The sequence below is a fragment of the Lissotriton vulgaris genome, chromosome 5 (genome assembly GCF_964263255.1).
Source record: "Lissotriton vulgaris chromosome 5, aLisVul1.2, whole genome shotgun sequence".
NCBI classification, from domain to species: domain Eukaryota; kingdom Metazoa; phylum Chordata; class Amphibia; order Caudata; family Salamandridae; genus Lissotriton; species Lissotriton vulgaris.
Window position 1 is genome coordinate 207,119,312 of NC_141693.1, and position 22,149 is coordinate 207,141,460.

Here is a 22,149-nt window from a genome sequence, read left to right on the forward strand (position 1 = left end):
ATGCATAGCTTACTTGTTTATGTTTCGCGGGAAGGCTGGGAGAAGGGTACATAATCCTGTGCACCAGGGTTGAATTGTTGCGCATTTATATACTCGTCCCCTTCCTCCCTGAAGGCTTTGTCCCATATCTCTATGGTTGTTCAGATTAAAATTGGTAATCAAACTCGTTTCTTATGTGAGATTGAGGGGAGTGCTAACAGTCCCACCAGCCATATCAGTTGCTTAATGGTTTGATCTACTGGGTCCATTCCTTCTTCCTCAAACCAGGGGACTAAATATTGTAGCTGTTTCTTGGTAAATTTTAAAATTGGTGGCCTGTATGCCCCCTTCCCACAGGACTTTTAATACATGAAGACTTATCTTAGATTTTCCTGTGCCCCATTATAATAGTCACATCAGGTTGTCTAATCTACAAAAGCAATTGTCCAGTATATGCATAGCATATGTTATAGAATGTATAGGGTACTAGGGAGTACAATCATCTTACTCAGAGCTATGCTCCCCATTAGGGACATCCGGAATCTCAACCATTTGAGTATACTATGTTCCAGGTCAGTCAATAATGTCCCCACATTTCATTCATAGACTTACGCTGGTTTAGTGCTCAGATAAATACCCAAGTATTAGAGTGGGGTCAGCAGAAGTTGTATATTGAGAGGTTCCTCCTCATGTTTATATTCTGCATTTATAGGGTATAGGACTGATTTATTTGCTTTCCGTCTGAAGCGAAGTGACGCCCAATCTCCTGAATCATGCCATCTATTTTGCGCCACACAATAGACCAATTCCTAATGGTCAATAAGGTTGCATGGTGTGCAAAATAACAGTGAATTTGGATGTGGCCTATTCATTATTAGTGGCTGAGATTAATGTAAGCATTCCAACTATCACTTTTTGTATACTTTGATGCATTGCCCTAAGGGAGCTGGGTATGCCCATATGTGGGCCGGTACACACTGTGTTACTGAGACCAACCTGTCCACGGCTGATGAGCTCATAATTAGAGAGAAATTGGCCCTAGGTTGCTTGTTTTCTGAAACGGGGGGGTCCTGGATTGACAGTTAGGGCTGATCTATTCCTATTGGAGCATGGTCAAGACTGATTCGCATATATAGCTGGGTCTAAACTAAGCTGGCATGGTGTGCAACATACCAATGTATTGTAATGCGGCGCAAGTTATTACCAGTGGTTGAGATTAATTCCAGCATTCTATCCATCACTGTTTTGTATATTTACAGTAATTGATGCACCATTCATTTTGTCCATATTTTCCCTATTGCCTACTAAGATTTGCTGTTTCAATTCCAGTGTGCAGGGCGGCTCGGTGTCTCTGTGTTGGGAAGTTTCATTTGGTGCCGCACTTTGTGCCATCTTTGCAAGTTCCTCCTCAATTGTGTTTTGAGGTTTTGAGTTCGCCCCTAAACCACTCTTGGACTTCAGTGGCATTTGGAGTAGTCTCCAGAACCCCTCAGGCCTCTGGGTATGCTTATGGTGCCATTGCTTATCTCTACCCCTGAGTTAGGAATTGTAGATTACATCAATATGTCTTTTATTCAGTAGCACATCACTGTGCAGGTAGCGGAAGGGGCTCCCCATCCGGCAGAACCAAGAATGCAGCAGCTTTCCTGGTTCACTGCAGGTTTCCAGGTTCACCCTCAGCTGGGCTCCTTCAAGATGCACTCACTGGACTGCTCATCACTGTGGGGCCCACTGTCCACAAATCTCAGGAGGCCCTTACAGTCCACTCCTTTACCACTGTGGCCAAGAGCAGTCCAGATATTTTCATGGCTGCAGTTGTCCAGTTCCCCAGGTTTGCTCGGAATTGGTTAGTGTGCATCACTGCCAGGAATGGCAGGTCAGCATCAGTTCCACTACAGACACCTCCCTGCTCCACCATGTTGCCGGTAGGGCGAGATAATGTGATGGGGGTCTTTAATAACTGTGTGATCATAGCAACGGGAGGATGCATCCACATAGGAGATCATCTTGGCTCCTCCTGCAAATGTTAATTTTATAAATACTATAATACCCAGTACACCAGTTTGTAGTGTAGGTCCTATATTCCCAATAGACTCAGCGCATTGTAATAACATACACTATAGATCTGACATAGGACTGAGGTCAGTGTGTCTCTATCGAGTATACTAAACTTAATTGTGAGTGCCAGCTAGCTCAGAGGTCACTAGAAACTTTCTCGAATACACAAGAAGGGATTCGTTTCTGACAACCGCATAAACATGACAACTTTTGTTTCCCCAAGAATAAAAACTTATGTTAAGAGTCGTGGAAACAATGGATAACTATTTTACTCACTAAATCGTGCATGCTTCGTTTCTACAGAGTTGCAGGGAAAAGAGAGAGACGGGCGTTTAAATAAAAAAGGGGTTTATTGAACAGTCTTCTTTCTCATGCAAGAGAGGTGAACTGCTACAATCGTTAGACAGAATGCAAAGTATAATGCGTACAGCGTAAACAGTAATATAAAATAATACTGTAATAGCATTGTCTGGTGCTATGACATATAAAAATACATACATAAATAACACAAGTTAAAATACTCAACTGGTGCTCCTAAAATACACCTACCCCAATGTACCTAACCTAGGTATAGTACGAGGGAAGAAGTAAGTGAGGTCTCTAGCATAGGTTTAGTTTTGCCAAGAATTGCCAAAGGTTTCTCTAGGTTCTAACAGCTCCATACCTTAGAATGAGGGAGGTTGGTATCTCTTTCACGGACTCGATTTCCTAAAACCCCGCAAGGGGAGTCAGAAACACTGGAGCTGGAATCTCGACAGAGGAGGACAGCTTCTGATCAGATCATCATCTGGAGAGTTGGCTTCCTTCGGCACTTGCTGTAGCGAGCTGCGTCGGGCAAGTAGGTAGTCGAACTGCACCTAACCACACCGTGCTTTGCCATAGCAAGTGAAGGTATATTTATACCTTCAAGTTGTTTTAGGAATGCCAGCTTTGGCGTAAAGTCGGGCATATGAACGTCATGAATGAACCCCTAAGGAATAGATGTTCATTGTAAAATAACTGAGTTCTTGGAGAAATCAATATTCAAGCAAGGGAAAGTCCCTAACGGCTTAAGAGTCTGGTTTTCCAAGAAATCGCTGTGACGTAGATGAACAGATGGAAGTAGCCATGCCTGTATTTGGGCTGCATGGGCTATGCCTAAATAAGGACTGGATTTCCATGCCTATATAAGGGCAACGCAAATTGTACCTATATAAGGGCATGAATCGGAAATTCAACTGGAATCTAAATCGAACACAACAAGTTCACTTAATGTATGTATTTAGTATGATTTACACATCCATAAGAAGAAACGTATTAGGTTAATGGGATCACATTTATCTGATAAAAGGATCACTGAAACAATATCGAAGTGAAGAATATCGAGTTACAAAAATATCGAGGTAAAAATATAGAATACCAAAATATCGACCTCCTATCTCCAAACAGGTAAGTGCAAAAATATCAAATCAAAAATATCGAAGTAAAAAATATAGTTAGTCAAAATATCGATTTTTTTAAAATGCTTTAAATTAATTAAAAAATAATGAAATAATAAATATAATTAACTTAAACATACTTAAACTACTTAAATAACCTGAAAATTAATAAATAATTAATGTAATTTAAAAACATTTTTTTACAAATTAATTTGTTAATACATATCTATATATATAAACGTAATATCAATAAAATATGTACAATATTTATACCGTAGGATAGCGCAAAGTGTAAAATTTAATGTAATCACTCCATTAAGTGCAACAGTAGAGAAAGCGTTGGATAGCGTAAGGGTAAAAATTACTATTCCAACTCCAGGGAGTGCAACAGTAGGGAAAGCGTTGGATAGCGTAGGGGTAAAAATTATTATTCCCACTCCAGAAAGTGCAACAGTAGGGAAAGCGTTGGATAGCGGGAGGGTTAACATTACTTTTCCCACTCCAGAGAGTGCAACAGTAGGGAAAGCATTGGATAGCGTAGGGGTAAAAATTACTATTCCCACTCCAGCGAGTGCAACAGTATAGAAAGCGTTGGATAGCGTAGGGGTAAAAATTACTATTCCCACTCCAGAGAGTGCAACAGTAGGGAAAGCGCTGGATAGCGTAGGTGTAAAAATTACTATTCCCACTCCAAAGAGTGCAACAGTAGGGAAAGCATTGGATAGCGTAGAGGTAAAAATTACTATTCCCACTCCAGAGTGTGCAACAGTAGGGAAAGGGTTGGATAGCGTAGGGGTAAAAATTACTATTCCCACTCCAGTGAGTGCAACAGTAGGGAAAGCATTGGAGAGCGTAGGGTTAAAAATTTCTATTCCCACTCCAAAGAGTGCAACAGTAGGGAAAGCATTGGATAGCGTAGGGGTAAAAATGACTATTCCCACTCCAGAAAGTGCAACAGTAGGGAAAACGTTGGATAGCGGGAGGGTTAACATTACTATTCCCACTCCAGAGAATGCAACAGTAGGGAAAGCGTTGGATAGAGTAGGGTTAAAAATTACTATTCCCACTCCAGTGAGTGCAACAGTAGGAAAAGCTTTGGATAGCGTAGGGGTAAAAATTACTATTCCCACTCCAAAGAGTGCAACAGTATGGAAAGCATTGGATAGCGGGAGGGTTAAAATTACTATTCCCACTCCAGAGAGTGCAACAGTAGGGAAAGCGTTGGATGGTGTAGAGGTAAAAATTACTATTCCCACTCCAGAGAGTGCAACAGTAGAGAAAGTAAATACTTCATATATGAATCAAAATAAAATAAATATTAATAGCAAATACAAATTAATTAAAAGTAATTAACAATTTTATATAATATAATAATTAATCCAAAAAATTACTTTAAAAATATTTATTACAAATAATTACCTATTAATACAAATTATTTACCAATTAACAATTAATTATTAACAATTAAATATGTATTAAAAATTACAACAAAACAAAACGAATGAATAAATAACAATATGTATTTATTCACAATTAAATTACTTCCCACCCTATTCTCCTATATACTCACAACCCGCTACAGAAAATACATTAATAAAATTAACATAATTATCAATTAATCAATTAATTAAAATAATTAACAATTACATTTTAATTAATGACCAATTAATTATCAATTAACAATTAATTCTAAATAAATGCCAATAAATAAATTAACATATTTAATTAATTATAATTAAATTACTTCCCACCCTATTCCCCTATAAACCCACAACCCGCTACAGAAAATACATTAATACAATTAACATAATTATCAATTAATCAATTATTTAAAATAATTAACAATTACATTTTAATTAATTATCAATTAATTATCAATTAACAATTAATTCTAAATAAATACCAATAAATAAACTAACATATTTAATTAATTATAATCAAATTACTTCCCACCCTATTCCCCTATAAACCCACAATCCGCTACAGAATTATATTAAGCAAAAAATAAAATACCATAAAATTAATTAAGTAAAATAAATTATAAAATAAATATACACTTTTCACACATATACTAACATAAAAAATACCTTAAAAAATATTATTAACTTACTTACCTCAAATTCGATATTTTTGTTGTCTATATTCTGTCATTCTATATTTTTGTTTTCTATATTCTGTCATTCTATATTTTTGTTGTCTATACTCTGGCATTCGATATTTTGTCCATTCTATATTTTTTGATTCAATATTTATGCTATTCTATTTGATATTTTTGTAGTCTATATTATGTCCATTCGATATTGTGTCCATTCTAACTCGATATTAAAAACTCGATATTTTGACTGTATACCCTGATAAAAATTATCCTCAGATGTACAGTGATTTCAGGTTATGCATCCAATTGCACCCACAATCACCGTATGGTTAAATCAACACCACAAATGGAATGTACCCTTATTTCAGTAAACCTAAATGTTTTCCACACTCTTATCCCTGAAATTCATCTGATTCTCTTTTGTGACGACACCAAAAAGGAGGTGGTTGATTAAAGGTCTTTGGTCTAGTTATGCTTTTATGGTATATGTAGTAGGTTACATTGACCGATCATCCTTCCCCATTATCAGGGGTAATCATTTGTAACCCAAGTTAGACTACTTTTAACTGTTGTGCTCCACCCGTAATGGGACCCCTCCAAACGATTTATGACTGAGAGGGTGGTTGTGCTTTATTGATCTATTGGATGATCAATATGGAGAAGGGGAATTGTCATCTGGTGCAGGTAAAATTGTCAATGTTTCATTAGATACATGTGGTGGCTCTGGATCAGCCACAAAGCACAGTTATGGTGTCAGACTCCACCATGTCAAGAGTGGCGAGAGGGTTAGTATTAAGAGATGTGGGAGTGGCCTTATGTTTCATAGAAGAAAGCAACAAAGATATGTTTTATTGTGAAATGGTTTATTTTGAGGAACTGCTTCTGCCAAGAAGACAATTGCTGTCAAGACTTTGATAATTGTCTGTAAATTAGTTTTTGTAAATTGTCAGATTTTCCAAGCCACCTAATATAGATGGTATGTTCAAGCATTTCCAACTATGAATTAGAAAGCTTTCTTTGGTAACAGTCTGATCCTGTGTGCAAGCACTTTCTGGATACGTGGTTAGCAACTTTGAAAATAGTTCTGACTGCTTCGTTGTCTGTTTCCAGAGAATGGAAGGCAATGCATCGTGGGTGTAGACGTCCAGCTTCTTGTCAATACAATTGTTTTATCTATATTGCAATGTTCATTTGAACAAGGAAGGGCATGTAGTTCAGTTTTTCTGAACTGTTTTCTAAGCATTAACATGGCAAATGTTTGATTTTCATAATCTTCAATCAGAACTGGAGAAACAAAATGACGTAAGGATATAAACATAAAAAAGTACAACATATGTCAATAATTTAGCCAAATTTGAAATGCGTTTCTTAAGGAATCTAAATATAAACACAATTTATCTATCAATGATTACCTATGATTTAATTCAATTAATCGTTTTACAGATGATTTCCTATGTGTCGACTACCAAATGATCTTCAAAATCTTGGTTTCGCTATACCTAAGCAAAAACCAGTGTTTTAGGTAGTGGTATTCTAATGTCCAATATTCTATTTCATCTTCAACACCCAGCTGGCTGACATCCAGTTAGTCATCATTTGTGGGTGGGTAACTAACAGAGCTATAATAAATAGCTTTAGGACTCTGCCATTTAATGGAAACATAACAATGCAATACCAAAGTCACCAAGCCAGTGATAAATATTTTTGCAAATTTTCATACAAAATGTGGCCCGAGATACATTTTTCTAGACCCTCTGGCAAAAATGTAAGCTCAATACCAGGTTACCTATTTGAGTCAGTTAACCTGGTAAACTGCCTCCCACAAACCACTTGCATATTACATGAGAATGGTGCGTTCTGGGTAATGATCAATCCTGTGAGACTCATAGATGTGTTTGCTATTATTGAGTTCCAAATCTCTTTTCAATATGATTAGGCACAGTCAAGAATACACTCTAGATACATATTGTTTTACTTTTTTAAAGATCAATGTCTTATCCTAGTGCATATAACGTATATCAGTATAACTAAAGGGTTAAAAAACAGAATAGTAAACAAGTTGTAATATTTTAACAGTACTTCTGGATTTCTTTGCATGGGAATATTGAACAAGTCCCTAGTTTAGAACTCCCCCATTCTTGCCTCTTGCTAATTTGCCTTAGCAACAAAAGAGCCTGTACCAGCTTCTGAGGTGGTCTCCCAGCTGCACACCTTAACAGAACAACAGGCATCTTTGTTTTGTATTGATATGGTCGAACTGTGTAGCTGTGTTCAGAATGGTATTGCTCTGTTTTGCCGGTCTCTGGGCTTCATGAAGGATGTTTGCATTCTTTGCTTGCTTAAACTGAGTCCCCCAGGTAGTTGTAGATTTCCTCACTGCATTACACTGGTCTCTACCCAGCTTAAATTCACTTTTCTAATTATTTTAGAAATAGTCGGGTTCGCATTGAGTAATGTGAAAAGCCAAAATTAACATATTAATCTTGTTATACCTTCACTCATTAACATAAAACATTATAAATCATGTAAATATATATATAAATAACTGATGCATTATAAGGCTAGAAAAAAGGATATGTTATACTTAGCCAAAGAATTCTAAATACAGCAGGCATTTATAATTAAGAAATGTACACTCAAATACATGAATGTATGAAATGCAGTGGGTGATACATAGGCAGAAAATATGGAGATAATATTTAGGGTTTTATATTTAATGGGATTGTTTGCTGACAACTATTGCAGAGCAGTACAAAGATTGCATGAAGTCTGCAAATGGTGACTGTGAGAAACTGTGTTGTTGGTTGACTAGGAGGTGAACTCTGAACAAACAACAACCACAATCCCTTGCAGGGTTAACCACAAAAAGTAACTAAATCAACCTATGCTTACCCCTGGATAGTTCGACACAAAATCAGACAGACTTAACTTAGAGGCAATGTGTTCAGTTTGATAAATGATTTGACACCAAAACAAAAAATATCCAATTAGTCGAACTGGATGGTTTATTTTACAGATTTTAGGGAAAACTAGCACCTAAAAGATCAAAGTTCCAACCATGGACATCAAGTCAGGCGAAACCAGGCAAAGTAAAAAACATAACGCCGGCCTTGATGGGGTGCCATTTAGATATGAGAAGTGTCTTGAGACCAGTCAGCTTTTACCTTCTGAGAAAGATGTTCTGAGAAGGTAAAGTTCAGTGTAGCAAGTTGGTAGCTGGTGTCCGAGGAGGGAGTACCGTCCTAAGATAGCCTTGGGTCAGAGCCGTGGTGGAGATTTTTATGTTCCGACGATAGCCTCCAGCAGGACGAGGCAGAGGGCTGTAGCCGAAGACAGTTCTATGTGACTGTCTGAGGGGAATTCATAACATCTGTCAGCAACACCCAGTCATGTGACCCAAGCCAGGGTGCAGGCATAAAATAGCATAAAGGAAGAAAAATACCCACTTTCTAAAAGTGGCATTTCCAAAATCGGACCTTTAAACAGGGTTTAATATTACAATTTCATAGATACCAAACATAACATTTCTACCTGCTGCAAATTTGGATTTGCAGCTTATTAAATGTAATAAGGAATCACCAATGCTCTCCTATAAGAGGGGTAGGCCTCACAGTAGTGAAAAACAAATGTAGGGTTTTATCATTACCAGGACTTATATAACTCCAAAGCACTTTTTCAACCTTTTAATTATACAGCACTCAGCCCTATGGGCTACCTAGTGCCTACCTTTGGGGCAACGTATATGTGACAAAAGGGGAGTTCAAGGCTTGGCAAGGGAGGTTTAATGCCAATCGAAATAGCAGTTTAATGCTACATTCAGGCTGCCATGGCAGACCTGGGACACGACATGTTTAAATTGCTACTTTAGAGGGTGGTACAATAGGTGCTACAGGCCTACTGTTAGCATTTAATTTACAAGTCTTGGTGTGTATTGTATACCATCCTACATGGGTTTTATAAGTAAATTAAATATGACAAATATGTATATGACAATCAAACCACGTTTGGGGGAGTGAAAACAAGAAGTTTAGCACAGGTTTGGGGGAAGACCACCCTAAGGCTGACTGTTCTAACACAGCCAAAATACACCTAGGGCACTTGCCTGAGACTGATTAAATAAAACTAAGCCTGGTCGAAATGATTTATTTTGCACCCAGAGTCTCCCATTTACATAGGAGAGGAATTGGGTTGTCCTGGGTAATGGCTTGTAGCCATGTTTCATACTTTTGTCCTCCCCAAAAACAATACAGACAATAATGGATCAATTGGAATTATATTTTAACAAGGTGATTTTCAATGAACTACAAATCCGGTAATATTAAAATGTATACACATTTACCTCCACCGGTCTCTACAGCTGGATGGATCCAAATAATTTAAGATGTCAAAAAAAAAATCTCCAATCTTCTTGAACTGAATTGGGTTCCATCAAGAAAAGTAAATAGGGTATACAATTGTCCACGGTCATGTCAGCATGAATAAAAGTTACCCAAAAATTAAGAAAATTACTTTTACTGGTTTCACTAAATCAAAGTCTTAAATCATGCTGATTTGGCAGTACATGCTATACTTATAAAGTATCGAAGATCAGGGATATATATGTCAATATATGATTAAACTGTCAAAATAATATGTATCAGAAGCATTTGCAAATCAGTGAACATAGGTAGCCATCACCATAAAATAGTAGGCTTGGAATTTTAGAAATGCACAAACAAGCTCATCCAAAAAAAAGCAACTGAAGGCTCGTACGAGGGTAGTTTACTGCCCGAACATAACTCGAAAACAGTTAGGCAACCCTCCCCAAAAAACCTAAAGACAATAGGAATAATGACCAATAACAATATTTTAATTCTCACCACGCACCCACTGATGCAGAGCAATAGCACTTGCCAAAGTTAAAATTAATGATTTAACTTAAGCAATAATGGAGACTGGTTGAGACTAGGTAAGAAATCTATACATGGTGACAGGGTTTAGAATTAGACATCAGGGGGCCAGTTAAAGTCAGGCAGCTGTACCGCCAACCAGACAATAAAAAAACTCCACTCTCCTAGCGGATGACCCCCACCTAATTTAGTCACCTCAATGTGCCTGCCATTCCTAACTTTGCCTGCTTGGTAAAGTGTCTCCACTGCCCTAGCGGATGACCCCGCCACCCAATTCAGACACCCCAATGTGCCTGCCATTCTTAACTTTGCCATCTTGGTAAAATGTTTTTTTACCAAAAACCAATTTCACAAGGCATGTTTTCTTTTTTTTTCTCTCTCTAGGGCTCTTAATAGATTTCCATTTCCAGTACTGCCATTGGGTATCTTGGCTTTGAGCAGGTGCAAGTCCTTAGTCTACCTAGGGTGCCAGGTGTAGGTGGTTAATCAAAGTGCCATGTCTTCAGCTTCTTTCGGAATTTAATAAGTGAGGCAGAGGGAATTTAAGATAGAGTTAATTCCATGATTTAAGAGAGGTGTACGAAAAGGCTTGACCTTCATATCTGTTTCTGTGTATGCGTAGGAGGTGTGCGAGTAGTAGTCTGGCAGAACAGAGTTGGCAGCATGGTTGGAGGAGTGTGATTTACAGGTTCAGGTATGGGGGGCCTAGGTGGTGTACTGCCTTCAATATGTGCATGATGAGTTTCAACTGGGTATGATAATGTATAGGGAGACAGTGGAGCTCCCTGAGGTGTGGCGTGGTGTGATATGAGTCCTGTGGTGAAGGTTGAGTGTGAGTCTAGCTGCGAAGTTCTGGATGGTTTGTAGTCTTTTGGTAAGTTGCTTGGTGATTCTATCATTGAGGGGGTTCCTATTGTGTCAATGTTTTTGGTAACGACTTTGACATTACTGAAGGTTTTTAAAATTTGAGCCCAAAGAGAGTTCTACAGCGTGATTGGGTCCAATATTGTGCTGGGTAATGCCTAGGTTTCCGATGTTCTCTGTGAGGTCTGGAAAGGTTGTGTTAGCATGTTCTTCTGGGTGGAAATTGAAGTCTCCAAGAAGAATAAAGGTGCTGAAGTAGATAACAAGGGGTGCAATGAAATCTATGCCCAGGGTTGGCACAGGGTTAAATTGGCTGTGATGTGTACCTTGAAGGTGAGGTGTTCCATGTAACTAGTGGTGGTGTCCGTGAAGATGGAGCGGCATAGGTATCCTTGAATAAGATGGGGACTCTGCCTTTGGGCTAGGGCTGATGATCTTGTCTGGTGAATTTGCACCGGGCATGAATGGATGAAACAATGCGTTAGGCATAGGTTGGGTTCAGTCATGTTTTGGTGAAGAAAAACAGGTCATGCTCTAGGTCCCATATCTCTGGCAAGGATATTTTGTGAGGTAACTAGAGAGGCACTATAACGTGATGGCCCTGTAGTTTCTCATGGCAGAGACAGCGGAGACTGCACTATTGAAAACCCTGCATTCTCACCAGTTCTAAATAGGGTGGGTAAACTGCAAGTGTGGTATTTGGTTCATCTGCATCAGCTATAATCTAATGACCCCCTTACACAATTTTTGTTATTAATATTTTTTATTTGGCATATAGCCATAAAAAGAAAGATGTCACACTCCAACATACCGTTAAAATATGAATTGTACAAACAGTACTTCCATAAAAGCTGTATAAAACTCAATAAAATCCTAATAAAATATGCAAAGGAAGCTGTGCCACTCTATAAAAATCTCTTAATTCATCGCCGAAAAAGGGTCACCTATAAGTTAAATATACATTCCTACACACATATGTGCTCCCAACGATCAGAAAGTCATCGGTAAAATCATATTACAAGCCAGAGTCCAATTCAGATTATATTACCAATTCATTCAGCGATTCCTGTATTTCAATTAAAAATCTTCCTATTGCACATGTCACATTTAGAAATCTCATATTTGTCAATAGGCTAAGTGCTTGATCCCTCCTATCAGTTTTATAGGCAATAAAAAGAGATTTTAAAAGTTCTTTCCGGAACCACAGACAATCCAGCAAAATATGTGGGACACTGCATTTTACTTGTACTCCACATGTGCAAAGACCCTGTTCATTTGTCATTGTCGATTTTATCTTCCAATCATCATTACAAGGATTCAGGCAGACTCTAAATTGTAATACTGCATTTCTAAGCTTCAAATTTGGCATGGCCTCGATACAGGGGAACATCTGATCATTAGCCCACCCGCTTACCAAGAGATGGGTGGACGATTTGCTCCCTAAGTAACTTAAATCTTCTTCACAGGTCTTAATATTGGTCATATCACGTAGTTCATGCTTGGGGGTCTGCTTCCCTGCTTTCCATCGATCTGGTTCTAGGGAAAGTTTAACGCATAACTTATCTAACTTATGTCTAACTTGGGACGCCCAGTTAAGTTCACTTTCCTCTATTTCCTTTTTACAAAGATTTGCTATTTGGGGGGCCCTTCTCTATTCAATCTCTGCCAGAAATTCCATGATGCTTACATTCCCCCCAAAATCCAGACTGTGAGATGACATTCCACTCTCAAAACCTGTATCATGGTTGACGGAGGAAGAGCAACAAGGTCTTTCACACATTTACCCTCCTCTAAATTCCAATCCAATTTGCCATCTGAGGCAAACCTCAACACTGTATTGGAATTATGGGCAAACCATTCCATTAAAAGCTGATAAAATTGGCCCCTTGGAGGGGTCACCATACTTCTGCTTAAATTGTTTAAGGCCCCATACTGAAGAGAGAGCCTTTGATTTTAAAGACTGTATTGGTCCCTCCAATGTAACTTGCTGTCGAACCACATACCCAAATATTTATATTTGTCCACTTCTTCAACTTTAACCTCACCCAGCTTTGAGTAAAAAGAGTTTTCTTTTACCCAGTACCATTATTTTAGTATTTTGCAAACCCCACTCTATCATGTATGTTATCACCAGATCATCAGTGTATACCATACATGAAATATGGGTCCCAGCCATTTTAGGGCTTAATCTGCCTTCCTTACTCAGTATATTTGGTAAATCAGAAAGGAACAAAGAAAATAACAGTGGAGCCAAAACACAGCCCTGACGCAATCCATTCTTTATCTGAATTTTCTTAGATAAAGTTCCAAGGGTATCTAAGATTAGCTGGCCCAATTCAAGAGTGCATTTCCTGAATTAATGAAAGTATTGTTGTGTTAATTCCAAGCTTTGCCAGTATATTCAACTGAGTCGAAGGCGGCTCTGAAATCAACAAAACAGCAGAACAAATTTCCTCGCACTTCCAGTGCCTTTTTTGTTATTGCCCATAAACTAAGGCAATGGTCTATAGTTGAGTGGCCCTCTTTGTACCCACCTTGCTCTATTGGTATCATATTGTGCTGTTCTGCCCAGGTCTTCAATATGCCGAACAATATCTTACAGAGTACTTTGTCCCCCACATCCAGCAGACTTATAAAGCGAAAGTTCTGGGGCAATTAGGCATACTCCGTTTTATATATTGGTCAGACAATGGCCCTTTGCAACCTTCTGGGAAAATCCCAGAGGATAAAATATTTTGGAAGGTCACATTTAGAAAGCTTGCCCATCAGTCAGTATTCTTTTTTAATATAATTACGGCTTTAGTTAGTTTTAAAGATCCAATGTTTTCTTTTATATATTAAAAAGAGAAGTACAGCATTTATTGTTCTACCTCCCTTGACCTTATTACTGGGGTCATCCATACAAGTTACTCAGCTGATTAACCCAATTGTCTTCTCCCACTAAGCACTTCATTTCCCCTTGTACATTTCCTCTTTTATCAATCACCAGCATAATCTTATATTATTTGTGTTTAGCACTTCTCACATCGTTTGCCAATTTTTGGACAAATATTCTAGTTTCCTTTCTCTCAACTTATTTTTATACACATGTTTTGCCACACAAAGGCTATCCATTGTAACCTTATCCTGTCTTTTTCTTAACTGTCTTTTCCATTTTCCATTTTCGTGCCATCAATTTTAAATTCCTAAACTCATTATTAAACTAACCATTTATTCTCTCATTTTGCTTGGGTCCGGGCCCTGATTTTACCTGTATCCTTAAACAGTTTACCACCTGCTCAATAAGCTGGTTGTGTCATGTTGGTATTTTATCTCTTTGCTCCAAATTATAGTCAATTATCAGGTTATTGACCAGTTTCAGACTGTCCTCGTTTATACGGGTAGTTATGCGTGTGGTGTGTTCTATCTTTAAAGGGACCACTCTTTCTCTTTCCGACTCTTGTTCTATATTAATTAACATTTGTAGGGACCAGTGGTCACTACCTTCGCTCTACAATCCCTCAAATCCTTCTACTTACTTAAAGTACCAAGCATTTATAAAAGCATTTTCGAGGTGAATAGCACACTTTTAAAGTTTTGATATTGCTGTGATTGTATTTGATTTATTTGAACTGTAATAATTATGTTATCTAGGAGTTTGTGAAACTAACATTATTTGATGTATTTTGGAAAAGAAGATACTAGCTGTGTTTCACTTATATGAAATATTCCAATGAAACATTTTTTTACTTTTGGAATAATATATACATGTTGATGTTTTTAATTGCACCAAGTAAAATGTTTTGGACTATATCCAAATCAAATCATGTTTTTTAAAATAAAATAATGGAAGGATATGATTCCACGTGTTGAGACATATGTATTTCTATAACTAGATTTCCAATGGTTTATTGTATATTGTTGTGATCAATCACACCATAATTGAACAACACAGAAAGGAAAAATTGTGTTTATTACTATCTGTAAAGGGACCACTCTTTCTCTTTCCGACTCTTGTTTTATATTAATTAATATTTGTAGGGACCAGTGGTCACTACCTTCACTCTGCAATATCTCAAATCCTTCTACTTGCTTAAAGTACCAAGCATTTATAAAAGCATAATCGAGGGGAATAGCACACTCCTTGAAATGTGTATCAAGGTGAGACAGTGAATGGATATGAACCACGACAAGGTGAATCAGACCCACCCTGAAATGTATAAGAATCTGAATGGAAGGTCTACTGACACAGCGAATTGTGTGTTTCACACATGCTGAAAACCACCTCACCCTGGCAGCCAATCACAATGCATTACAATGAAGCTGCAGAGTTCATAATTAAAACTGGCTCAGCCTTGAGCTAGTCACAAATCAGAAATGGTTTTCAATGTAAGAAGTACCTAATTAAAATGTGGGTGTTAAAGGAAGCACAAATTATAATAAAGGTGACTGGCCATCTAAATATTTTACAGATTACATGTTGCTTGCAAAATTTTAATTTTGTGAAGTTTGAAACACACCTACATTTCATTCTATGTTTAATAAAGCTGCAACATTCTCCAGCTTTTCCTCCACCTATGCCCATAGTTTTCTTTCACAAGTGTTAGTTGGCACTAGTGTCTCACAGGCTTTTTGTATGTGAGTGAGCATACTTTTCCTCAGAAACTATTTTGCGTTGGTGTCTCAAGAGTATTTGCACACTAGTGTGTTCCATGCTTAGTATTTCCTAGTGAGTAACTCAAGATAAATTACACCTCCATTACAACTATTTGCAAAAGAGGCAACTTTCAAGTAGATGCACTCCTGCACAAAGAAAATGCTACTCCAAGTGGGATTAGTGAGGAAAAAATACGCAACCCCGCACACCCCTAGTGGAAAGGAACAAAAATTATTTTATGAGGGGGGATAGGGGAGTAGGTTGTTTGGCTCAAGAAAATACTGGCTGCCATTATTACTTTGCGAGAAAAAAAAATATGCAAGGACACTGGAGTAAACTGATTGGCTCAAGTGAATACTGGCTCAAAACTTCCTAGAAAAGTGCAAGGTTAGACTGAGGACAAGACATTAAACTATTGTCAGTTTACTGACATTTTCTGAGTTTGTTTAGTTTTGCAAATCGTATTGTCAGAATCTGGATACTATTAAAGAGATTATTTGTGTATATTTGATGCATATTAGGCAATGCATTGCACAGAGATGGTTACGCATTACAAATGACTTCATGGTCAAATACTTTTCACATCTAATAAAGAGAGAAGCCCACCTGCTAGAAAGGTATTGTTCCGTAAGACAGGGACTAATCAATCTTGTGTACAGACTTAAGGCAACAAAATTATAAACAACTATGATTTCAACAATTGATAACATACCAACATAGATGAAAGGAGAATCAACTGTAACTGGATATATTTTACAAAATAGACATCATTTTTATTGATGATAAATTGAGAAAAATCATTTCATTAAAAAGACAGGGACCAATACAAACTCAATCATTCATCTTCATTCATACGACAAAGAAACTAGTGTACATGAAAATTTACATTTCAAATAATTGCAATGATAATATTTTCAAATTTTAATGAGGAAAAGGTAGCGTGGCACACTTGTAATAATCTCTTGCATTTGATGTGCATTTCAGCACTGAGTTGTGCCTCCTTCAGGATAATGGGCCACAGTAGTTCAAGGTTGGTTTCTTGTCCATACTAATCCATACTAATATTATATAATATTTACTGAACTCTCTCATTCAACGAAATTACACGCGCCTGCTACCATCAACCAGGGCTCTAGCCGGGCTGAGGCGGCGGATCAGTACACTAATTGCACGCGCCTGATAACATCAACCAGGGCTGCAGCTGGACCTCAAGCGGGGGAACACGAGCCTGCTAACTTTAAACAGGCCTGCACTGGGCCTCAAGCGGGGAACACGCAAATGAGCGTGTCTGCGGGGACAATTACTGCAGTCTCTCCTACTCGCTGTCACTCAACTCTCTCATTAAACGGATTTACTCGCGGCTGATAACTCTCTCATTCAACAGCATTACACGCGCCTGCTAACATCAACCAGGGCTGTAGCCGGGCTCAGTTGGCGGATCACTACACCAATTACACGCGCCTGCTAACATCAACCAGGGCTGCAGCTGGGCCTTCTCTGTCCCGATTCTAATGAAACAAAAAATGTTGTCTACCGCGAGATTTTAAAATAAATTGCCCTTGCCAAATACACACATTACACACATTCTATTTCATATCTGGACAAAGTCGGGACTGGCTGCTAGTATCTAATAATTTGGTGATTAATGCGATCCCTTTTGATGCTGTTGGCTGTAAAGCACTTCTTGCCTGATGTTCAGAGCTAAAAATATACTCATGTGGCGATTACAGTGTTCGGAGGACCCCTCTATTTGGCAACAGAATCTGACACACAAATAAATGTGTGCATTTTCGGATACACATATCAGAATTCATATAAAGGACATTATTTTCACTGGATTCCAGGTCTCTCCGTAATCAGGGACACAAAGTTAGAAAATATAAATCGCAGAACAACACCTTGCTCCAGAATATTTCAACTCAGTATATTTTTCATTTTCCATTTTCATTTTCCACTCTTCCAACATTGCCTGAAAAGAGGGGAAATTCCAGAATCTTGGCAAGGGTGTGTGGTGGTTCCCCTCTTAAAAAAGGCCCAAGAATGAATCCTGAAAATTATAGACAAATTGCTCTTGTCGACGCCACTGTTAAGATCTTTGCTGCTTGCGTTTTGGAACACTTAAAAGACTGGGCTTTTTCAAGAAAAGTGATCCCCATGCATCAGACTGGGTTTCGCCCAAAGCATTCTACACAATAATGCTGTGTTCCAAACAGTGCTTGATAAGTTTGTTAAGTTAAATGCTCAAATTTATATTGTGCTTTTATTGATTTTTCAACGGCGTTCGATAGTGTAGATAGATTGACACTATGGAGAAAATTGGCTAATATGGGGATTCCAAAAGAACTCTTAACAATATTAATCTCCTATTAACACATCAACATTGTGCAGAGTCCAAATGGGGGGAGAAAAACGCCTAACCAAACATATCCCTTCGTGGAATTGGCTGAAACAAGGATGCTTATTAGCTCCCCTATGATTCTCCATCTACTTTAGCGACCTCAAGGCGTGTCTTTCTAAAATTAAATATTACCCTCCTAAATTAGCTCAAGTTGATATACTCTATTTGACATATGCCGAAGATATTGTTATACTCGATCAGACCCGATAGGTCTGCAAAGAACCCTGAATTAATTACATCTTTTTGCAACTGAAAATTTTCTGGTGCCAAACATTACTAAAACTAAAGCACTCCTCTTCAGTGGCAGAAGGAATCCTTTACCTTATATTTGGTCTTTAGGAGGCAAACTGATAGAGACAGTAAGAGAGTATGTTTATTTGGGCTGTACACTTACTTCTAATCTACAAGATACAGGCCACCTCCAACACCTGAGTCGGAAGGCAGAATCTCACGTTGGGGCTTTCCAGAGACTGTACCTCTCCACGGGAAATAGGCACTTTACAGCAATGTTGGAGCTTTATGGCGTGAAAATCCCTCTGATTTTATCATATGCCATGGAATACACACAAATTAAAACATGGCAATCTATAAAAGTAAAGGAAGGGCCCATACTCCAAAAATTGTTAAAAGTGTCACAGTCGGTACCAGTTCAAGCCCTACGTCTTGAGCTATCGGTAACGGGAATCTCAGCCAGAGTAATTTCAAATATTATTAGGTGGGCGTACAATTTATTACATGCAGCGCCAGACACCTTAAGACATCTGTTAAAATTGGAGACTTTTAGAGAGGAAGCGTCTGGGTATACTTCTAATAGGAATATGGTAAAAGCCTTTGAGGTTTCTCAATGCACGGTTGCACTTTTACAGGAGTGGTCCCCAGCACACTTGAAATTGTTTTTAAAACATCTGGCCCTTAGAATCAGTTAGGAATCCGATAAAGAACATTGCATCAATTGAAGCATTCTAAAGTGTTTTCAGAACAAATAGAATTTAAAACCTATGCTCCCTATTTGCGTTTTCATCGGAGTAAGGCGCTGTATCCTACTCTTACGTTTGGGTATACTCCCTTTAGCAAAACTTTTAGCTAGCTGGGAAGGTACAAATAACCCTAAAGGCTTATGTGAATTATGCAAAGGTGGCCTACAAGATTTGCTTCACGTTTTACTAATATGTCCCAATGTGAGTGAGTATAGTAGCGGCACGACAACGTTATATAATTCCAATCCAATTAAAGTATAATGCATTCCTGGCCTAATATCTAAATAGATTGTGCAACTCTCCTGTTAATTAATTTGTTTGCCATAACTTGTTTAAGATTTTAAAAAGCTTTCAAAAGCTGTTCTATGTTAAAATCAGAAGATTTTATCTTATCTTATCTTTATTGAATGTTGTATGGGTAGGTGATAGAATATTGCTACTGTACCATCTTATAGTGTGTTTTAAAAGCAAGTTTTTCATCTTAATCATTTTTACTTCAGTGGGTGATACCAGCAGTGCGGCAGTCCCTCTAGTAACTTTTAATATACAGGCCCTGGCCACATGTAGTGCATTTTACTAGGGACTTATAATTAAATTAAATGTGATAATTGTGGATACTTCAGTCAAACCATGTTTAGGAAAGGGAGCACATTCTCTTTATCTCTGGTTATTAGTGGTAAAGGGCTAAGAGTGCTAAAGCCAACAAAAAGGAATCAGTAAAATATCAGACAAGTCAAGCACAAAGTTTGAGGGAGGACTACCCTAAGGCGGTCAGGTCTAACTGTATGTATGTATTTTAAATGCTTGTGTTCCACATTTTATTCATTTCTCATTATGATTCTATTTGTTAAGTTTAGTCATATATCACCGTAATAATGTTGGAGGAAAATTCATGGGTTTGGCGTGTTCTGGATGAAAAAGAGGATCTGAGCCTGAAACAAAAGAACAGAGTTTGTAGAGTTGCACTACGCTGAATTCTGTGGAGTTGCCTAAAAACGAACTGGAGTTCTATGGAGGTTCGCTCGGCCTACGTGTAACACTGAGATTCGACCCCGCTTTCTGCACTCACCTCCCAGTGTTGCCTCCTCTCCTGAAAGGGGTGCCTCACTGGCCAAGAAGATGGATGCAGGTAGTTCAGTGCTACGTCGGTCTCTCAGTCCCAAGCGACCCACTTCCGCTGCCCCCTGCGGGGCTCCCCAATGAAGCGTGGGGTGCGGTGCTAGACATGGTGCAAGCAGCAGGAGCAGCATCTGCACACACTCGCTAATCTACTAGGGCACAGCATGCACAATACACATCATTCACCCAGCAACCACCACATTGCTGTGACATGTGCGGAAAGAAATTAGAGCAGCCTGGTAGGCAGGTATGATGTCTGTTGGGGACAGGGGCTGATACATTTTCGGTTTGGAGGGAGCTGCCGAGGCACCTACAGAGGGCTATGTCCACTAGCTCTCATAGCCCTCAAAGCTCACCACCATGGCACACTGAACCAGTGAAGTGCCCTAAGACACCGGTATTTCAATGGCAGTTTTTTAAGCGTTTCCTTATTTTGTTTACCGGCTTTGTCATAAAGATACTGGAAATCTTAGTAGAACAGTGGCTGAGTGGGCATCCTTTAATGAGAAGAAGCCCGCTGCCAGCGGCCTTCAGAACCTTCTGGAAGTCCACACTGAACTTGTTGACCGCCTCGCGGCACATACCCAGCATGTCCTCGGAAACAAGTGTTCGCGGAATGTCCCCTGTGAACTCTCAGGTCGTCACCTTGGCATTGATCCTGGATGTTACAACACCAAGTGCAGCACTTGGGACAATCGAGGCTTGGGCAGGCTGGGGGTGGGATCAGTGGAGGTATTTACTCTGTGAGATGCAGTTTGTCTATGAACAAATGAGACCACCTAAATGTGCCCGAACCCTTAACTCTGGGGAGGGGGCATACATTCCTGTTGTACTGAGAGCAGTACTGATCTGTCTTGGGGACAGGTCTATTCCAAGTTAGGCTCTGTTGCTCCTGTGATTTCAGAGTGCACACGCCTGTGAGCAGTGAAGAGGGATAGATGCTCAAACACAAAATGCATGCATTTCAACTCTGTAGACTCACTACCACAGAGAAACAGTTTCTTATTACAAAACCAGACATGCTGCGCAAAATGCAGGCGAAGCAGCTTCAGTTGTGGCACCTTTGAAACTCTCACCCCTCACCCACCCAGTCTCAGCGTCCTATGCCACTGCTTTCTCTCTGGATGTAAAACTAGCAGTGGCCAGCGTCTTGACAAATGACTCGATAATACTGTTCGGCTTACTGATAACCAGGCGCGAGGCAGCCAGCCTGCAGACATTATTGCAACCATAGGAAAGCGGACCAGTGGGGCACCTGGCGTCTGAACAGAATGTATGCTAGATTTTCAGGTAAAAAGTAAATTGGGTGACTGGGGGGACCGGCAACACAAGCAGGATGGTGATGTAGCGAGCCATGGTACCTGTTGACACAGCAGCAGAGGCTCGTAGCCTCGTTTCCCCGCAGTGGAGCAGCACAGCAGTGCACCTAATACACCCCATTCCCTCTCCTGAAGCTGAGCTGCACTCTCAAAACCAGCTCTTCTAAAGATGCGTCCCGACCTCAGCAGCTTTTGCGTTCTTGTTAAGAGTGAGCGGCAGGGCAAACTCTGCCACCTGGCTGAATCAGAGTTTTTTCCTGAACCCCGCACTCTCCGCGGACTGTGGAGTTGGCAAAACTCTGCAAACTATGCTGGCACAGCGGAGTTCACTGCCCACCCTTAGTCTGGACATGCAATGCATTGGGAGAAGCCTCTCGCCACAGAATCAACACTAAAG